We start from the raw sequence: 20901 nt of genomic DNA on the forward strand, positions 1-20901 counted from the left end.
TGCGTCCACATCAACGGTATGCTTCTGTTTACCTAAATGGCATTTTCAGCACTGATCCAATCTTCCAATCTTCCCCGAGTTCAGGCAGTCGTAGACTCCTTGAGAAGAGCAGGATTCACCATCAATCTGGAGAAATGTGCAATTGGGGTGGAGGAAGCCAAGTACCTAGGGTACATTGTGGGTAGTAGCCCTTTTGATTATTCATGCTCGTGTCCCATAGACTTTAACGGTGTTCCTGTGTTCAAACAAATTTTTTGTCTGTTCGCATGTTCTGATGCAAACCGAACGGGGGGGGGGGGGATGGGGGGTAGTTCGGCTCATCCCTAGTCCCCCATAGTTTTTCTAAATAGGAGTTCAATTTCGTGGTAGAGCACAAGCCCGGTTCCATTGTATGATGTCAAGTAGTGCCTCCAACACCTCTGCGTTGAGGCAGGGATATGTACAGGACGCCAGGGTTGGGTCCTGGACGGGTGCTATATAGCACCAGTATTTGGGTTGTGGTCCCTTTTAAGGGAGTCACAGTAGTGTTCAGGAGGTCACCCAGAATGGGTGAGGGATTCTGGGATTAGAATCAATCAGGAGAGGACTGACTCACAGTCCTCTCTATCTTAATAAGAGAGTTATTTGGGACCCGGAATTTGGGAGGCTGTGAAGTGGTATTCGGATAGGAAATAGCCTCCACCCCTGACAACAGGGATTGAGCACACATGGGGTTAAGGGCCTCCAGAAAACAGCTCATAAAAGACAGGAAGTAGTGAGGAGGAGTAAGCGATTACACCTGTCTGATGAGCTGTGTTTCTGTCTGGAGGCTGCTAAAGATTCGATAAGGACTCTCAAACTGGGGTGAAGACCCGGCCACAAAACTGTATATGTCTTTCCTTTAATTTGTTTTGTGCTGAAAATAAACTGACTTTATTTTATGCTGAAGATAAGCGGCCTTTGGTTTATATGTTTTGACCTGTGTGCTGAAGAAAGCCTTATTTTTGATTTGCTTGCAAATAAAAGCCCTTCTGTTTCAAGTTTAACCACTTAAGCCCCGGACCATTTTCCAGCTAAAGGACCAAGCCCCTTTTTGCGATTCGGCACTGCATCGCTTTAACTGACACTTGTGCGGTCGTGCGACGTGGCTCCGATACAAAATTGGCGTCCTTCTTTTCCCACAAATAGAGCTTTCTTTTGGTGGTATTTGATCACCCCTGCGGTTTTTATTTTTTGCGCTATAAACAAAAAAAGAGCAACAATTTTTTAAAACGCATTCTTTTTTACATTTTGCTATAATGTAAAAAAGAGCAACGTACCTGTACATGCTTGTGCCCAGCCATGCCATTCTGCCGATGTGCATCGGCGTGAGGCAGTCCTTAAGCGGTTAAACGGTTTATGCACTTAATCCCGTGGAGCTATTAAGTATTTTATATATATATATATAATATATATATTGTAAGGGATCTTCCCGGGGTAGGGTGTGTTTGGACACAGTTCACAGCAGACTTGGACTTTATAAAGCAGACCTTGGCGTTTATTCGTGGTACAAACAGTCCAACAAACAAAATATACAGCAACACCGTGCTTCTTGTGTATAACAGGAACAAAATAATAACAAAACAAACAACCTAGCCCGGCTGGGCGCTTACTAAACAGGTTCTTCTCACCTATCTGACACTTATAAACACAGCGTCTTTCGCCTGGATATCGCAGGGTGGATTTGAGCTCCAGCAGTGGCTGTGCTTGCAGCTTCCTCAAACACACAGACTGTTTGTTTCCCTGGCTGAGAGCGAACACCTGCAGGCCCGCAGAGCCTTTACCTTCCCAGGCTAATTAGGATCAAAGCTCACCTGATCCAAAACCCAGAACTGGAACAAGGGATGGGGGGTGTGGAATGACAGGTCCCTCTACCAAACCTACCTGCCATTCCATATAAACCCAGGCCCGGCAAGATTAAATAACAACTCAGCAGCATATTGCTGCTGAGAAACTGATCCATCCTGGACTTACCATCTCACACTGTGTAGCAACCTAGGTGAGATGTACACCCCCTCAACCACTTCTCCAGTGACATGTCTACATATCCCCCCCCTCTTTTTCAGACCGGAGGGCTGAGCCTTTTGTCCCCACAGACAACTCACCCTCGACAATGCGTCAGCATTTGCCTGTAATTTCCCTGGCCTGTGTTCCACAGTGAAATTAAAGTTTTGTAAGGACAGAAACCATCTAGTCACTCTTGCATTTCTCTCCTTGTTTAACTTCATCCATGTTAGGGGGGCATGGTCTGTCACCAACTTGAATTTCCTGCCTAGCAAGTAATACTTTAAAGATTCTAGGGCCCACTTCACTGCCAAACATTCTCGCTCCACAATGGCATAATTTTTTTCGGCCGGGGTTAGTTTTCTACTCAAGTACGTCACTGGATGCTCCTCACCATTCACTACTTGTGAGAGTACTGCACCTAAGCCTGTGTTAGAGGCATCTGTCTGGACCAGAAATTCTCGCCTGAAATTGGGGGTAACTAACACAGGTGGTTGGCACAAGGCAGACTTAAGGCTTTGGAAAGCCTTCTCGGCCTCTGGGGTCCACGTGACCATTGCTGTCTTTCCGCCCTTTGTCAAGTCAGTTAGTGGAGCAGCAACTGAGGCAAAGTTCGGCACAAATCTACGGTAATAACCGGTAATACCCAGGAAAGCTCTAACCTGTTTCCTTGTCAGGGGTCTAGGCCAATTCTGTATTGCCTCAATTTTATTTAGCTGTGGCTTAATCAATCCTCTCCCAACAATGTAGCCCAGATATTTGGCCTCTTCTAGGGCTAGAGCACACTTCTCGGCATTTATGGTCAACCCTGCATCACTTATGGTATCCAACACGGCCTGTACCTTACAGAGGTGACTTTCCCAATCAGGGCTAAAAATGACCACATCATCGAGGTAGGCGGCTGAGTAATCCCGATGTGGTCGCAGAATCAAGTCCATCAACCTCTGGAAAGTTGCAGGCGCTCCATGTAACCCGAATGGCATCACTACATACTGGAATAGCCCATCAGGGGTGGAGAATGCAGTTTTCTTTTTAGCCTCGCCAGAAAGTGGAATCTGCCAGTAGCCCTTTGTGAGATCGAGGGTGGTTATGTACCTGGCGTTACCTAACTTCTCAATCAACTCATCTACCCTGGGCATAGGATAAGCATCGAACTTGGAGATCTCATTCAACTTTCTGAAATCGTTACAGAACCTCCAAGTTCCATTGGGCTTTGGGATTAGCACAATCGGGCTGGACCATTCACTCTGTGACACCTCAATTACCCCCAGATCAAGCATACGTTTTACCTCGGCAGATACGGCTTTCCTACGTGCCTCCGGTATCCTATAGGGCTTTAGGTTTACTCTGCTTCTAGGCTCAGTTTCAATGTGATGATGGATGAGGTGGGTACGCCCTGGGAGGTCAGAGAACTTGTTTTTGTTTTTCTGTAAAAATTCCAGAGCCTCCTGTTTCTGTGACACTGATAGAGCATCACCTACCTTGACTGGAGGGATTGGTGGTGACAAATTATTAACAGTATTTGTCGCCACCAAGGATTCCCTGTCTTTCCAGGGCTTGATCAAGTTTATGTGATAAACTTGGAAAGGCTTCCTTCTACCTGGTTGGTGCACCTTGTAGTTCACCTCACTGATCTTTTCAACAATTTCATAAGGACCTTGCCACTTCGCTAAGAATTTACTCTCAACAGTGGGGACTAGTATAAGGACCCTATCGCCTGGGTTGAATGTCCTGATTCTTGCGGACCGGTTGTAAATTCTACTTTGGGCCTCTTGAGCTCTCTGGAGGTGTTCCCTTACCAAGGGCATTACAGTGGCTATACGGTCCTGCATTTGTGCTACATGCTCAATAACACTCTTGTATGGGGTGGACTCACTCTCCCATGTCTCTTTTGCAATGTCCAGTAGACCCCTAGGGTGACGACCATAGACCAACTCGAATGGTGAGAACCCTGTGGATGCTTGGGGCACCTCCCTAATAGCAAACATGAGGTAGGGCAATAAATGATCCCAGTCACGACCATCTTTTCCCACCACTTTCTTCAACATATGTTTCAAAGTTTTATTAAATCTCTCCACCAATCCGTCCGTCTGGGGGTGGTATACAGAGGTACAGATGTGTGAGACTTTAAATAGTTTGCATAATTCCTTCATCAGTTTTGACATAAATGGCGTACCTTGGTCAGTTAGGATTTCTTTGGGGATCCCAGTCCTAGAGAACATATAAAACAACTCACGTGCAATTGTTTTAGATGCAGTGTTTCTTAAGGGTACAGCCTCAGGATAGCGGGTCGCATAATCTATGACTACCAAAATATACTGGTGTCCTCTAGCTGACTTTACCACGGGACCCACTAAATCCATGGCAATACGCTCAAAAGGCACCTCTATAATAGGGAGCGAAACCAAAGGACTGCGAAAATGTGACACTGGGGCACTAACCTGTCATGTGGGGCACGACTCGCAGTATTTTTTAATGTCATCATATATCGCCGGCCAAAAAAACCTCTGGAGAACCCTCTCTCGCGTTTTGTCAGTCCCCAAGTGTCCCCCAAGAACATGGTTATGTGCCATGTCAAGCACCTGATGCCGGTACGGCTTAGGTACCAGAAGCTGTTCCACAATCTCATCCTTAACCTTATTGACTCTATAGAAAAGATCATTAGTCACCGAAAAATGTGGAAATCTTTTTTCAGCATCTGGTTCCTGAGGTACCCCATTCATAACAGCAACCTGCTCTCTCGCATTTTTGAGAGTGGGGTCCTGTAATTGTGCAGCGCCAAAATTATCCCTAGACACCTCTAAGTCTAGTATATTTTGCTCAGTGGGAGGAGCCTCCTCCTCCCCAGCCAGGACCTGCAAAGGAGAACAATCATTTTCATCCTGCACACTTCTATCATTCACAGGGGACAAAGCAACCCCCTTAGAGGTATCCCCACTCCTTTTGGGGATTTTTCTTTTTTCCCAGAGAGCCCAGAATAATGGAAAATCGCGCCCCAATATTACATTATGCATGAGGTTTTTTACCACACCCACTTCATATTGTACGGTGCCTTGTTCAGTCCCGACTTTAGCCAGCACTATAGGGTACACTTTGGTATCACCATGTATGCACACAACACTCATATGCTTTTTAGACTCTAAGTCCCCAGCCACCAGGCTAGCATGCACCAAGGTTACAAGGCTTCCCGAGTCCATTAACGCCTCAACGGGAAGGTCATTGATGGTAATATTGCAGATTTGCGGTTCAGTCTCTAGTCCAGGAACTGCAGCACAAGATGGTTCCGCAAACAGCGACTGACGCCGGCTAGCGTCACACTCCATGGGTTCAGTGGTAAGAGGGCAATGGGCAGACACGTGTCCCGCCTCATGGCATCTCCAACACTGGATAGGGCCTGGTCTCTTTGGCAAGGAGTCCTTTTCAGAGCCCCTTAGCCACCCGGGACCATCACCAGTCTTTTGTCCCTGAGACACCACTTGAGCCCTTTTCCCTCCATCAGCACCCCTCCACACTCCCCCAATAGATGGAAGTCTCTTACCAGCTGACGGCACAGATCTGGCGCTCCGGGGAGGTGAAGATGCTGCAGGAACATCACGGAGGTAGTCCTCAGTCGCCTGGAACCTCTCCACAAGGTTGACAAGTTTGTTTGCATTCTTAGGATCACCTTGTCCCACCCAGCGTTGCAGGTCAGTAGGAAGCGCTCGGAGGTAGCGATCCATCACGACCTTCTCTAGGATTTGTGCAGGAGTAGAAGTGTCTGGCTCCAACCACTTTCTTGCCAAATGGATTAGGTCATACATCTGGGACCTCGCTGATTTGTCCAGACTGTAGCTCCAGTTGCGTACCCTCCGGGCACGGACTGCAGTAGTAACTCCTAGTCGGGCAAGTATCTCCTCTTTTAGCCGAGTATAGTCCTTAACCTCTTGCTCACTGAGGTCATAGTAGGCCTTTTGAGGTTCACCTGTTAAATAGGGCGCAATTACCTCTGCCCACTCAGCGGCTGGTAACTTCTCTCGCTCAGCCACGTGCTCAAATACTGTTAGATAGGCCTCAACATCGTCCTCAGCAGTCATCTTTTGCAGCGCTTTCTGCACAGTCCTTCTCCCAAAAAAAATCTCTGGAGCGGCTCCCATCACTGTGGGTGGATTAGCAACCACAGGCGCCTCTCGATTTACTATCAGGTGCTCGATAAGTTGTTGTTGGCTTTGGCGCAAAGCTTGCAACTCTTCCTTATGCATCTGCTGTTGTGCAGCCATGGACTGTTCATGTCGTCTATTGGCCTCTGTCTGAGCCTGCTGTTGTTGCAAACTCACTTGCATAAACTGCTTCAGCATCTCCTCCATGTTGCTGGACTGTTCTTGGAGTGTAGTTGCAGCTTTCACCCAGGACATCAGCAGCTGTAGCCAAGTCTGTCCACACCGTTGCCCCTAGCAACCGTGTTGCCCGCTACCTCCACCAATTGTAAGGGATCTTCCCGGGGTAGGGTGTGTTTGGACACAGTTCACAGCAGACTTGGACTTTATAAAGCAGACCTTGGCGTTTATTCGTGGTACAAACAGTCCAACAAACAAAATATACAGCAACACCGTGCTTCTTGTGTATAACAGGAACAAAATAATAACAAAACAAACAACCTAGCCCGGCTGGGCGCTTACTAAACAGGTTCTTCTCACCTATCTGACACTTATAAACACAGCGTCTTTCCCCTGGATATCGCAGGGTGGATTTGAGCTCCAGCAGTGGCTGTGCTTGCAGCTTCCTCAAACACACAGACTGTTCGTTTCCCTGGCTGAGAGCGAACACCTGCAGGCCCGCAGAGCCTTTACCTTCCCAGGCTAATTAGGATCAAAGCTCACCTGATCCAAAACCCAGAACTGGAACAAGGGATGGGGGGTGTGGAATGACAGGTCCCTCTACCAAACCTACCTGCCATTCCATATAAACCCAGGCCCGGCAAGATTAAATAACAACTCAGCAGCATATTGCTGCTGAGAAACTGATCCATCCTGGACTTACCATCTCACACTGTGTAGCAACCTAGGTGAGATGTACACCCCCTCAACCACTTCTCCAGTGACATGTCTACAATATATATATATATATATAAATTAAATTATACATCCAGTGTAGCCTATGTCTACAGTGCATTCGGTGGTGTACTGTTTCTGTACTTCAGTACTACAGTATCTAATACAGTGTGTATATTTTCTACTATACTTCTGGTGGTGTACACAGTAGACGATACAGTGCATCCATTGTACAGTTTCTAATACACTTCAGGCGGTGTACATAGTATCTAATACATAATAGTGTGGTGTTGCAAAACAAAAAATACATCATGTATGGAATGCCACCAAAGAGAGGCAGATGCTCACAGGCCACAAAAAGAGGGCAAGCAGCCTATGTGTCTACAGTCAACAGTGGTGGTCGTGGGCATGGTGCATCCTCTGCAGGTAGTTGTGGGGCATGTTTGTCCTATTTTTCTGCTGCTGACCATGTTATTGAATCACAACATGCAGAAGAGTTGGTGGAGTGGATAACAAAGCCGTCCTCCTCATCCTCTGTCACCCAGGCTCAGAGTAGTGTGCCTTCCAACCCAGCTGCCAACGCGGCCTTTTCCATCGGCTCCTTGTCCTCAGTCACTCCTTCCATAGCCCCAACATCATGCACGGAATTATTCGACCACAGTGTTGGATACATGCTGCTGGAGGATGCGCAGCAATTTGAAGGCTCTGATTTTGGTTCACAGGTTGAGAAAGGGAGTAAGGGAGTAATGTGAGCCTAGAGACAGGGGGTGCCGCAGAAGGACAAGAAACTGGCAGTCATGTTCCCCCAGCTGCAGCATACTGCCAAGCTTGCTCCAGTGACAAGGAGAATGGGGATGATGAGGTCACTGCCTGTACTTGGGTGCTTGAGAGAAGAGAGGAGGAGGCACAACTCCAATGAGGCAGGATGTCCTCTAGGGGGCAGCTTAAGGGCAGCCACCCTATTGCAACACACCGCAAAGCTCCGCAGGTGCAGGGCACTGCTGGCTCCCCACTGACTTTTAAAAGTTTCTTTGCGTGGGTCTTTCTTGACATGTGTACAGCAGATTGCACCATTGCTGTTTGCAACCTATGTCTGAAGTGGTTCAAGTGTGGCCAGAACAGCAGCTGCTTGGGCACCACATGCTTGACCAGACATACGATCACCTGCCATGCAGTCTCTTGGCAACAACACTTGAAAGACCCACATCAAAGAATAAGGCGGACTTCTCCTTGCTCCTCATCTGTGATCTCCAAACCTACTATACCTCCAGTCCTCTCAAAAATCTGTACTGAGAGGAATGAAAGTATAGCAATAGGTGTCCCAAGTACTTGCAGCCAGTCTCCTATCAGTACACCATCAATTGATTATAGCAGGCAAATTTCCCTACCCCAGCGGTGCAGTGGTTCTTGAGCAGGTACCCAGGGTACGCAGGCCAGAAAAATCTGTGGTCATTTCCGCCGGTCATACAATGCCAGTGCTCGGCTGGCTGATATTCAAAGGGAATGCAACCTGCCCACCAACCGCCTCTTTTGTGACATGCCCAACAGGTGGAACTCAATGTTGGCAATTCTGCAGTGGCTGCACAAACAGCAGAGGGCCATCAATGAGTACCTGTGGGATTATGGCACTAGGATAGGGTCAGGGGAGCTTGACTTCTTTTCGCCACATCAGTGGCTACTGATCAAGGATGCATGCACTGTCCTGTCACCATTTGAGGAGGTCACAAGGATGGTGAGCAGGGACAATCCATGCATCAGTGACACTGTCCTTCTAGTCTTCCTGCTGCAGCACACGCTTCATGGAATCGTGGACAGGGCACTTGAGGCAGAACAGCGGGAGGAAGAGGAGGACTTCCTTTCCTCTCAAGGCCCCCTTTAACCAGCTAGCATTCCTGCAGGCCCACCAAACACACAGGAAGAAAAGGAGGAGGAGGATTGTGTCAGCATGGATCTAGAGCAATTAGCGGACCTCCAGCTGTTGCAAAACTACAAGTCTTTCTATGCCTCATGGGAGTTGTAGTTCTGCAACAGCTGGAGGTCCGCTAATTGGATATCCCTGATCTAGAGGATAACACTCAGCAGCAGTCTTCAAGGGCTGTTTTTAAGTTCCCAGAAACCCAAGGAGTTATACATGGCTGGGATGAGGTAGTTACAGGTCATGTGATCCTTAGTGACCCTGTGGACCCTGCAAACTTACGCTGCATCACCTCGCTGATTCTGCAAAGCCTGTGAAAGGACCCTAAGATTTGTGGTATCAAGGAGAGGGATCATTACTGGCTGTGTAAAAATATACTAACGTGCTGATGTGAATAAATACTAAAATATGTGAGAAATAAATATTATAAGATAACTAAATAATATAGCTGCAATTATATATGTGAACTGATGCACAAAAATAAATTGTTTTAAATGAATAAGTGCGCTAACATTAACCTATTTAATATTGCACAGTGTACCACCAAATTAAGTGAATAATGCGCAATGGTTTTGTTTGTTTTTTATGTTACGGAAGCCTGCTGAAAGTTGGAAGTTCATCCATGGGAATTAGCAGTGAAATCTCTGAATGAACCATCTGTTACTCAGAAGACTCATTAAGGTTCCATTATCTAGTCCCACATATGTGAATTTATTGGCAGAGACTTTGGTTTGTACACAGTGGAATGTGATATTCTTTTACCTGTGGCAAAAGTCTGCTCTATTGTTACCATTACACAGAAGGAATTTCATTACTGGCTGGCAACCCTTCTTGATCAATGTTACAAGGGTAAGGTTGCAGAACTCATCCTGCCTTTTGAAGAGGGAGCAGAGGATGAAAAATCTTCAGAAGGCCTTGAAGAAAGGTTTGTACAACGCATTTCCAGATCCTGAGAGGTTACCCTTTCCTGGAGCTGGATAATGTGTTGTTGAGGCTTTGTTCAGTCAGAGGAAGAGCGGTGGAGAAGGTGGCCAGCTGAACGATGCCTTTAAACAATTTTTAAGGCCTCAGCACCAAGGTCTGACCAGTTAAAACAACCATCACCAGCTTCTACATTATATGGTGCAGGAATATCCAGGGGCAAGAGCAGACTTGGAAACCTTTCCAACAGAGCATCCACTGGGTTACTGGGTCTTGAGGATGGACCACTGGCCAGAACTTTCTCAATATGCAATTGAGCTTCTGGCCTGTCCTGAATCCAGTGTGCTTTCTGAATGCACATTCAGTGCTGCTGGAGGGTTTGTAGTGGCTCAAATAGTGCACCTGTCCACAGACTCCTTTGATAGGCTCACATTCATAAAAATGAATAAGTCTTGGATCAGCAGCTATCAAGCACCTTAGGCTTATGTAACTGATTGCATTTGCTATGGACGTGGAATCCCTTGAAGACTGCTTATGCTGACTTTCCTATTCCTCCTCAATCTTTATGATGCTAGCTTCCAACAATATTTTTGGATTAGTGCACCACCACCACCCAAGGCCCAATTTTTCTCCCCCTAGTTAAAAGGGGGGGGGGGGGGGGTAATTACAATTTTTGATCTAATATTTTACAGCAGGGCCTGTTCCTGCGCCCAACATGAGTATCTGTGAGGGGTTACAGTGTTGTGGCAACACCACCACCACCCAAGGCCCAATTTTTCTGACCCTGTTTAACAGGGGCGTGTAATTACAATTCTTGATATATTTCACAGCAGGGCCCGTTCCTGCGCCCAACAAGAGTAACTGTAAGGGCTTACAGTGTTCTGTTACCACCAACACCTAAGGCTCAATTTTCTGCAGAGTATATAAGGCAGGCCATATTGTATATATACTGCTGTTCACAGTATATAGTGCCTGGGAGAACCCAACGTCGTTGAATTTTTTTGGTGCAGGGTTCCCTTTAATATCCATACCAGACCTGAAGGGCCTGGTATGGATTTTGGGGGGGGGGACACCAACACCATTTTTTTTTATTTTGGTATTTTTATCTATATTGCCGAGATCCGACAATATGTTACAGCCACGATCAGTTTTAAATGAACTTATTTCCTTCAGAAATTTAATTGTGCTGTGGCACTGTTATAAACATGGGAAAGATGTGCTAGTTTACAGGCATACTGAGGACACCCCCCAGGCATGATATTTAAAGGAATATTTCATTTTTATTGTTTCACTTTAAGCTTTTTTTAAATTACTGCTCCTGAAAAAATTGACATTTTTAAAACTTTTTATTTGCATTGATACATGTCCCCGGGTCCCCAAACACTTTTTTTATGGCAATAACTTGTATATAAGCCTTTAAAACTAGCACTTTTTATTTTTTCACGTTCGCGTCCCATAGACTTTAACAGTGTTCCCACAAATCTTTTGCCTGTTTGCATGTTCTGCTGTGAACCGAACCAGGGGGTGTTCGGCTCATCCCTACCAACAAGATTTCAGTTTACTTAAAGTAATGACTTTATAATTGCTCCCTCTCCAGTGGGGTTTGTACTTCTCTATACCCCAAAACCATAGAGAGGACAGATCCTTCCCATGACCTTCAGCATAGTGTTTTGAAACACTATGCTTGGGATAACCTATTTTGATGTTTTGAAAGTGTTCTCTCAAGCGTTGTTCTCTCAAGTGTTTCAAGAGTGGTCTTTTTGCTCTCCCTACATACTGGAGGTGAAATGGACATTCCAAAACATAAATTTCAGTTTTGCATGATATGAATTCTCTAATTTTAAATTTCTACCCTGTAGTGGTTGCACTTCATTGTATTTCCTTTTACTAAATTTTGTATGTCGACATAACAGTTCTTGCAAGGATAAAAGCCTTTTCCTTCAAAAAAAGTGAAAGTTTTCTTCGAAAGATGGTCTAGCATGCTTTTTGCTACTAGATGTGTGTGGGGGCTTTTCTATAGATGAATCTAGGAGGCATGGGCAGCAACTGAACTAGATGGTCATTCACTGATAGAATGTTCCAGTGTTTTTTGAATAATGATTTCCAATTTTCTATATTGAATGTTATAATCAAGGATTAAAGGAATTTCTGAATAATTAGGTTCTCTTTTCCCTTTATTTCTTAGCAGTGTTTGCCTTTCAATATTTCCAATTTCTTCTATTTTCTGTTGTAAGAAAGGTCTTTTGTAACCCTTCTTTATGAAATGTTCCTCTATTAATTTGGCTTGTTGTATATAATCTGATATTTCTGTGCAGTTTCTTCTGAGCCTAATAAATTGGCCTTTAGGAATATTCATAAGCCATGGTCTGTGATGGCAACTATCCATGGGAAGGTAGCTGTTCCTATCCACTGCTTTAAAATATGTTTTAGTTTTTATTTGGTCTCTTTCTTGCCAAATTTCTGGATCAAGAAAATTGAATTTATATTCATTTATCTCCCATGATGGCTTGATGTTCTTATCATTAGAATTAAGATTATGTCCAAATTTTAAGAGACTATCCATGTCTCCTATCCAAATAATAAAAATATCATTGATATATCTTTTTTACATCATTAGTTGGCCAGGCCTTTTTTGATATATCGATTCTGCTTCCCATTGGGCCATGTGTAGATTGGCTACACTTGGGGCATATTTAGCCCCCATGGCCTCTCTCTTTTATTTGTTTTAAATAAGTGTGATTTACCAAAAATAAACGTGGCTCAATTTAAATTCCAGTGGAAAAATTTGTGGTTGAGGTTAGTGGACTTTAATGGTAACGTAACAATCGACACAAATGTATAAAACAGATGGAATTTTATTAAATTACCATCAACATATTAAAAAAACATCTCTGTCTATTCAAATAAAGGGGGTGCAACTGAAAAGGATAGCAATACCAGTTCACCCTGTATCAATTATATTAGCATGCTCAACATGTTTCACTGATATTCAACGCTTCTTCAGGAGCTTTGTTTGCATGATATGATGTTAAAAAAGCAGAGAATATCAGGTTAATCATAATAGACATGATAAAACATCACATAATATGATTAGATAATGACAAAATAATGGGGAGTATGGTGTCCCTGACCCTTAACCAGAACAGCAACACGGATCGCGGTCCAAAAGAGTGGGTCCACCCCGGCGGATCAAACGATATTCCAAACATTCCAAGAGGAACCTTGTTTGTTTACATTGCATACTCCCAATTTTTCTAAGTAACCATCTTGTGGCTTGTAATGCGTCTTCATGACTTATATTGGTATATAGAGATGCTACATCTGCTGTAGCCAGATAGGTCACCCCCTAACCCTGGGAGGATCCCTTGAAAATACTGGCTGCTATGGAGATCTACTTTAGAACTACAAGGAGCAAATTACAGTTGTCCCCCACATAGAGAAGGTGAGTGACTGAGTAGCAAAGCAACAGAGGAACATTTCCAAGCTGTCCTGCCTTGAAGTGTAGGACCAATATAACACTAGAAAGTCAAGGTTCGAGGAGCCACATTTAAAGTTTAAGTGTCCAGCCAGTATAGCTCTGTAAGAGAGAGACCCAGAAAGTTTAGCAAGGCATGTAGAAGACCAAGGACTGTGTTTTGAATAGAAATATGCAGGTGCAATAAACCCTAGAAACATCTCAAATAAAGGAACTGGCACCCAACTCTCCTAATTTGCCAATCATTTATTAACTTCCAGTTCCTGATGCTGGCCTGCCTGACTTTATTGGACCATTTATGTAAAGATCTGGGATAAACATGTACATCTTTTACCATGCTCTCATTTGTCACAATATTGATAAATAGATATTGTTCTATATACAGTATTTACAGGTGCATCTCATACAATTTTAAATATCATCAAGTTAATTTATTTCAGTAATTCAATTCAAAAAGTCTTATATTATACAGATATTATATTATACAGATCCATTACACACAGAGTGAGATATTTCAAGCATTTCTTTCTTTTAATGTTGATGATTATGGCTTACAGCTACTGAAAACCCCAAATTCAGAATGTCAAAAAATTACAAAAGACAAATAAAAAAAAGGATTTTTAATAAAGAAATGTTGGCTTATTGAAAAGTATGTCCATATACAGTATAGTATGCACTCAATACTTGGTTGGGGATCCTTTTGCATGATTTACTGCATCAATACAGCCTGGCATGGAGGCGATCAGCCTGTGGCACTGCTGAGGTGTTAGGGAAGCCCAGGTTGCTTTGCGGCCTTCAGCGCATCTGCATTGTTGGATCTGGTGTCTTTCATCTTCCTCTTGAAAATACCCCACAGATTCTCTATGGGGTTTAGGTCAGGTGAGTTTTCTGGCCAATCAAGCACAGTGATACCATGATCATTAAGCCAGGTATTGGTACTTTTGGCAGTGTGGGCAGGTGCCAAGTCCTGCTGGAAAATGAAATCAGCATCTCCATTAAGCTGGGCAGCAGAACGAAGCATGACGTGCTCTAGAATTTCCTGGTAGAGGGCTGCGCTAACTTTGGACTTGATAAAAAAACAGTAGACCAACACCAGCAGATGGACTGGCTCCCCAAATCATCAAAGAATGTGGAAAATTTTGCATTTCGTTTGGAAACCAAGGACACAGAATCCAAGTTGCATGAGGTCCAATGAGAAGTGTCCACAGTCAGTGATGATGCAAGAAATGTCTTACCTCTGTGCTTGCCATCAAGGGTTTCTCCACCAGGTATTAAGTCATGTTTTGCTTGAGGATCAAATGCTTATTTTACTCACTGCAACTCAATTTATAAAATTGGGCTAACTTACAAAATCTGCAGGTGATCAAATAAATATTTTACCCACTGTATATATTGTATTGAATATTGAATATGTCACAATTTTTACTAAAGGTGCTATTGACGTGACATTTTCATAACATATCAGTAACAACCCAAGCAATCCATACATACAAATAATTTAAAGCAAATAAGTTCAGAATTTAAGTTATGTGTAATAAAATGGAATGACACAGGGAAAAAGTACTGAACACATGAAGAAAGGGAGCTGCAAAAAGGCTTAAAAAGCCACCAAGCCACCAAGACACCAGCTGAAATCTATCAGTATGTAGAAAGCAACCCTGCCCCTTGTCAGTGCAAATTATAATCAGCTGGCTCAGTCTCAACTGATGGCCTATAAAAAGGTGTCACATTAGAAACCACTCATGATGGCAAAAAGCAAAGGGCTCTCTCGAGACCTTCACAGCCTTATTGTTGCAAAACATACTGATGTCATTGGTTACAGAAGGATTTCTAAACTTCTTGAATGTTCTGTTGGGGCCATAATCCGAAAGTGGAAAGAACATCATTTCACCATCAACTGGCCACTACCAGGTGCTCCTCACCAGATTTCTGACCAGGAAGTTGTCAGAAACCATAAAACAGACTGAAACAGAAGTACAATCAAATCACACTTGTTTATTAATAAAAATAAAAAGGTAAATAGAAAAAAGCGTAGTCAAGCATAGCCAGAGTCCAGTAGCCAGATCGGGTAGTCAGCCAGTCCAAAGTTCATTAACCAGATCAGGTAATCAGCCAGGCCTGAAGTCAGGGATCCAAGGAGAGCAACTACAAGCAGGATAAGAAGCAGGGAGGGATGTCAGCCAGCCAGTCTTGAAACAAACAGCAGGAGATGGTTCCTTGTGATGTGACCAACGCGAAGGCAAAGGAAAGAGTGAGCTGGAAGGCTTGAAATAGGCAGGTCAGACGAGCATCATCTGGAACAGCTGGTAACTGTGGAAAGAGAAGAGAGCTGGCAATTAGCCGACAGCTGAGAGCCCAGCCCAGATTAGGAAGGGCTAAGCCAGCCCTGATAGAAGTGAAAAGAATTATCAGGCAAGTTGTCCGAGAGCCAAGGACCACTTGTGAGTTTCAGAAAGACCTGGAATTAGCAGGTTCAATTGTTTCAAAGAAAACAATAAGTAATGCATTCAACCGCCAAGGCCTGTATGCACGCTCACCACGCAAGTCTCCAATGCTGAAGAAAAAGCATGTTGAAGCTCGTTTAAAATTTGCTGCACAACATTTAGACAAGCCTGTAAAATACTGGGAGAATACAGTCTGGTCAGATGAGACCAAAATTGAACTCTTTGGATGCCATAATACCCACCACGTTTGGAGGTCAAATAGCACTGCACATCACCCCAAAAACACCATACCAACAGTGAAGTTTGGAGGTGGGAACATCATGGTGTGGGCTGTTTTTCAGCATACAGTACTGGCAAACTTCATGTCATTGAAGGAAGAATGGATAAACAATGTACTAAGACACTCTCTTGTTGAAACAAGAGTGAAAGGTTTTGCAAGACAATGATCCCAAACACAAAGCCAAGGAAACTCTTAATTGGTTTCAAAGGAAGAAAATAAAGCTCCTAGAATGGTCCAGCCAATCACGTGACTTGAATCTAATAGAAAATCCATGGAAAGAGCTAAAGATCTGAGTTTATAGAAGAGGCCCACAGAACCTTCAAGATTTGAAGACTGTGTGGAAGAATGGGTCAAAACCACACCTGGGCAATGCATGCAACTATTTTCTCCATACACTAGTCATCTCGAAGCTGCCCTTACTAAAAAAGGATTTTGTACAAAGTATTAAATATATTTCAGTTAATGTGTTCAATACTTTTTCAAAGACAGGAGAGCAGCGCCATGGTGCTACTCTCCTTCTGTCTTTGCCTTCCACAGAGTTACTTCTAGCCTGTCACCAGATGGCAGCCATCCACAGTCATCTTATCTAAAAACACTTCAACTGTTCTTGTGCCATAAATGTACCTTTTGAACATGAACTCGATGTGAAAGAGAGTTCATATTACCCACTCTCTTTATCCAGTTGATCGAGCACACATGATTGAATGTACTTGTTCAATACTTTTCTCTGTGTCATTCAATTTTATTACACATAATTTAATTTCTGAACTTATTTGTTTTGGTTTCTTTGTATGTATGGATGCATGGGTTGTTACTGATGTGGTGAAAATTTAATGTCAATAGCACCTTTAGAAATAGATTTACCTAGAAAAATGGTGACATGTTTAATACTTATTTTACCCACTGTATATACACTATATTACCAAAAGGATTGCGAAGCCTGCCTTTACATGCACATGAACTTTAATGGCATCCCTGTCTTAGTCGGTAGGGTTCAATATTGAGTTGGCCCACCATCTCAAGTTTGCCAACTCAATCTCAGGTCCATAAAGACATGGATGAGTGAGTTTGGGGTGAATGAACTTGACTGGCCTCCACCTCAATCCGATAGAACACTTTTGGGATGAATTAGAGTGGAGACTGTGAGCCAGACCTTGTCCACATCAGTGCCTCACCTCACAAATGCTCTTCTGGAAGAATGGTCAAGCATACCTATTGACACACTCCTAAACCTTGTGGACAGCCTTCCCAGAAAAGTTGAAGCTATTATAGCTGCAAAGGGTGGGCCAACTCAATATTGAACCCTGCAGACAAAGACTGGGATGCCATTAAAGTTCATGTGTGCGTAAAGGCAGGCATCACAATACTTTTGGTAATATAGTATATCACAAAAGTGCGCACACCCCTCACATTTTTGTAAATATTTTATTATATCTTTTCATGTGACAACACTTAAGAAATTAGACTTTGCTACAATGTAAATTGTATAACAGTGTACATTTTCTGTCCCCTCAAAATAACTCAACACACAACCATTATTTTCTAAACCGCTGGCAACAAAAGTGAGTACACCCCTAAGTGAAAATGTCCAAATTGGGCCCAATTAGCCATTTTCTCTCCCCAGTGTCATGTGATTCATTAGTGTTACAAGGTCCCAGGTGTGTTAAATTTGGTGTTATCACTCTCACTCTCATACTGGTCACTGGAAGTTCAACATGGCACCTCAATGCAAAGGACTCTCTGAGGATCTGAAAAAAAGAATTGTTGCTCTACATAAAGATGGCCTAGGCTAAAATAAGATAGCCAATACCCTGAAACTGAGCTGCAGCACGGTGATCAAGACCATACAGTGGTTTAACAGGACAGGTTCCACTCAGAACAAGTCTTGCCATGGTCACCCAAAGAAGTTGAGTGCACGTGCTCAGCATCATATCCAGAGGTTGTCTTTGGGAAATAGACATACGAGTGCCAGCATTGCTGCAGAGGTTGACGGGGTGGGGGGGGGGGGGGGGTGGGGGTCAGCCCTTCAGTGCTCAGACCATATGCCACACACTGCATCAGTGTGTGGCATCAAATTGGTCTTCGTGGCTGTGGTCCCAGAAGGAAGCCTCTTCTAAAGATGATGCACAAGAGAGCCCACAAACAATTTGCTGAGGACAATCAGACTAAGGGCATGGCTTATTGGAACAATGTCCTGTGGTCTGATGAGACCAAGATAAACTTATTTGGTTCAGATGGTGTCAAACGTATGTGGCAGCAACCAGGTGAGAAGTACAAGATGGTGGGAGTGTAATGTTCTGGGGGGGGGGAAATGAGTGCTGCCAACACTGGGGAGCTACAGTTCATTGAGGGAACCATGAATGCCAATGTGTACTGTGACATACTGAAGCAGAGCATGATACCCTCCCTACGGAGACTGGGCCGCAGGGCAGTATTCCAACATAATAAGGACCTCAAATACACCTCCAAGACAACCACTGCCTTGCTGAAGAAGCTGAAGGTAAAGGTGATGGACTTGCCATGCATGTCTCCAGTAGGGATGAGCTTATTAAAATCCCTTCTGTGAAAGAGTTTTATCCTTATTGTGGGTTCACCAGTATGGTATTTGTACATTTAAAATCATATCCTCTCTAAAGCGTCTCCTCTCCAGAGAGAATTCAGAAGTTCAGTGCTCGCAACCTTTCCTCATAACTAATATCCTCCATTCCCTTTATTAGCTTTGTTGCCCTTCTCTGTACTCGCTCCTTTTACAGTACATCCTTCCTGAGGACTGGTGCCCAGAACTGGACAGCATACTCCAGGTGCGGCCGGACCAGAGTCTTGTAGAGCGGGAGAATTATCGCTTTATCTCTTGTGTTAATCCCCTTTTTAATGAATGCCAAAATTCTGTTTGTTTTGTTAGCAGCAGCTTGGCATTACATGCCATTGCTGAGCCTATCATCTACTAGGGCCCCCAGGTCCTTTTGCATCCTTGATTCCCCCAGAGGTTATCCCCCCAGTGAGTACATTGCATTCATATTTTTACCACCCAAACGATTATTTTAATTTTTTACACATTAAACCTCATTTGCCATGTAGTTGCCCACCCCTTTAATTTGTTAATTTCTTCTTGCAAGGTTTCCACATTCTACTTCCTCCTTGCATTCTGAAAAATGGTCTCTATGAGTCCTGATGATCTTCTGTTCCTATCAAAGAGACAAGTACAGACCAGTATGCCTCTCCCTGCCTGTCAATCAGGCTCTAAGGGGCTAGGCAGGAGGTATGCCATCCTGTGCTTCTGGATTGAAGATGAGTATTGAAATCCAAAGAATTTTTTATTTTAATGGGATATTAATTTCTATTTTATTTTTTTTATAGTTCAGTTATAATAAACTGCAGCATAGACCTGGTGTTCAGGTACAATCAGACATTAAGCAATCAGTATTAGAGCAACTGACCACTTTTATGTTCGACACCATGAGGTTTTTTTTCATACTTGAGAGATGGCAAATGTACAAAGTCTTATAGATATTTTTCTGCACTGAAAGTGTTTGTACTGAGTTCTTCCAGGAAAGGATTGAAATCATCCATTCAGTCTGGAGACATTACAACAACAAGCACTAGAAAGCACTGTGTATGAGGTGAGGTAAGAGAAAGAGTCTGATCACAAATAAATATATAGCTTGGGGAAACTAATATTGATCGGTCTTGTAAACTGGACGGCCAATCAATAGCAATTTCTGGAAATGCAAGGCATTTATTCTGTACAACTTGTACAACCGGGAGGAAAATGAATGTGCTCATAAAGAATCCACAGACAGTGTTCCTGCAGATATTTTACAGCAAATGTGCAGAACTCCAGGAAATCAGCCAGACTGTGCCTATCTCTATGACAGAGGTCTTTCTAGTTCATATTTATAACAGAGTACATGTGCAGATAATGCTAAAGAACTCTTCAGTCATGTTATACTGTAAATGTGTGAGCTACAGTATGCAGGTTTTAGGGTGAATTCCATTTAAAAGATTTTATTTAAAGAGAAGCAGTTATGAGTGGGCCTATACATCAATTTATACAGTGGGGAAAATATTTTTTTTGTTTCCATGCATATTTCGTAAGTTTGCCCACTTACAAAGAAATGGAGGGTCTATAATTTTTATCATAGGTGTATTTTAAATGATAGAAACAGAATATCAACCAAAAATCCAGAAAAACACATGTTACAAATGTTATAAATTGAGTTACAGTTCAGTGAGTAAAATAAGTGTTTGATTTCCAAGCAAAACATGACTTAGTACTTGGTAGAGAAATCCTTGTTAGCAAGCACAGAGGTAAGACATTTCTTGTAGTTAGTTACCAGGGTTGCACACATCTCAGGAGGGATTTTGGTCCACTGTCCTTTACAGATCTTCTCTAAATCGTTAAAGTTTATTGGATGTCGTTTGGAAACTCAAAGTTTCAGCTCCCTTCATAAATTTTCTATAGGATTAAGGTCTGGAGACTGACTAGGCCACTCTATGACCTTAATGTGCTTCCTCTTGAGCTACTCCTTTGTTGCCTTGGCAGTTTTGGGTCATTATTATGCTGAAAGACCCATCCATGACCCATCTTCACTGTTCCCGGCTGACGGAAGAACATTCTTATCCAAAATTGTACAATACACCTATGATAAAAATTATAGATCCTATATTTCATTGTAAGTGGGCAAATAATTATTTTCCCCACTGTTCATGCACACTTAGATTTTCTTAGTTGTACTAACCTGTCAAAGGTTTATATTGCCCCATATTAGCTTTGTTTACACTGCCTCAAGATGACTCTGGACCTCCAAGCTCATTGA

General features: G+C 43.3%; 1 protein-coding gene across 2 annotated transcripts in view; it reads left to right on the forward strand.

Annotated features, from left to right (window-relative positions):
- LOC143988185 (uncharacterized) overlaps positions 1 to 20901 on the forward strand; it is a 408289-nt gene that overhangs the window by 147418 nt on the left and 239970 nt on the right. The window contains exon 4 of one of the 2 annotated variants that reach the window (XR_013276781.1): positions 9562 to 12041. The exons of the other annotated variant lie outside the window; for it this stretch is intronic. The gene's annotated coding sequence lies outside the window, so the exon portion shown is untranslated. Of the gene's footprint in view, positions 1 to 9561; positions 12042 to 20901 lie in introns of those variants that run through there. 2 annotated transcript variants of the gene reach the window in all.

Source organism: Lithobates pipiens, unplaced genomic scaffold, assembly GCF_037356315.1.
Source record: "Lithobates pipiens isolate NorthernLeopardFrog02 unplaced genomic scaffold, aLitPip1_a1.2 Scaffold_18, whole genome shotgun sequence".
NCBI lineage: Eukaryota > Metazoa > Chordata > Amphibia > Anura > Ranidae > Lithobates > Lithobates pipiens.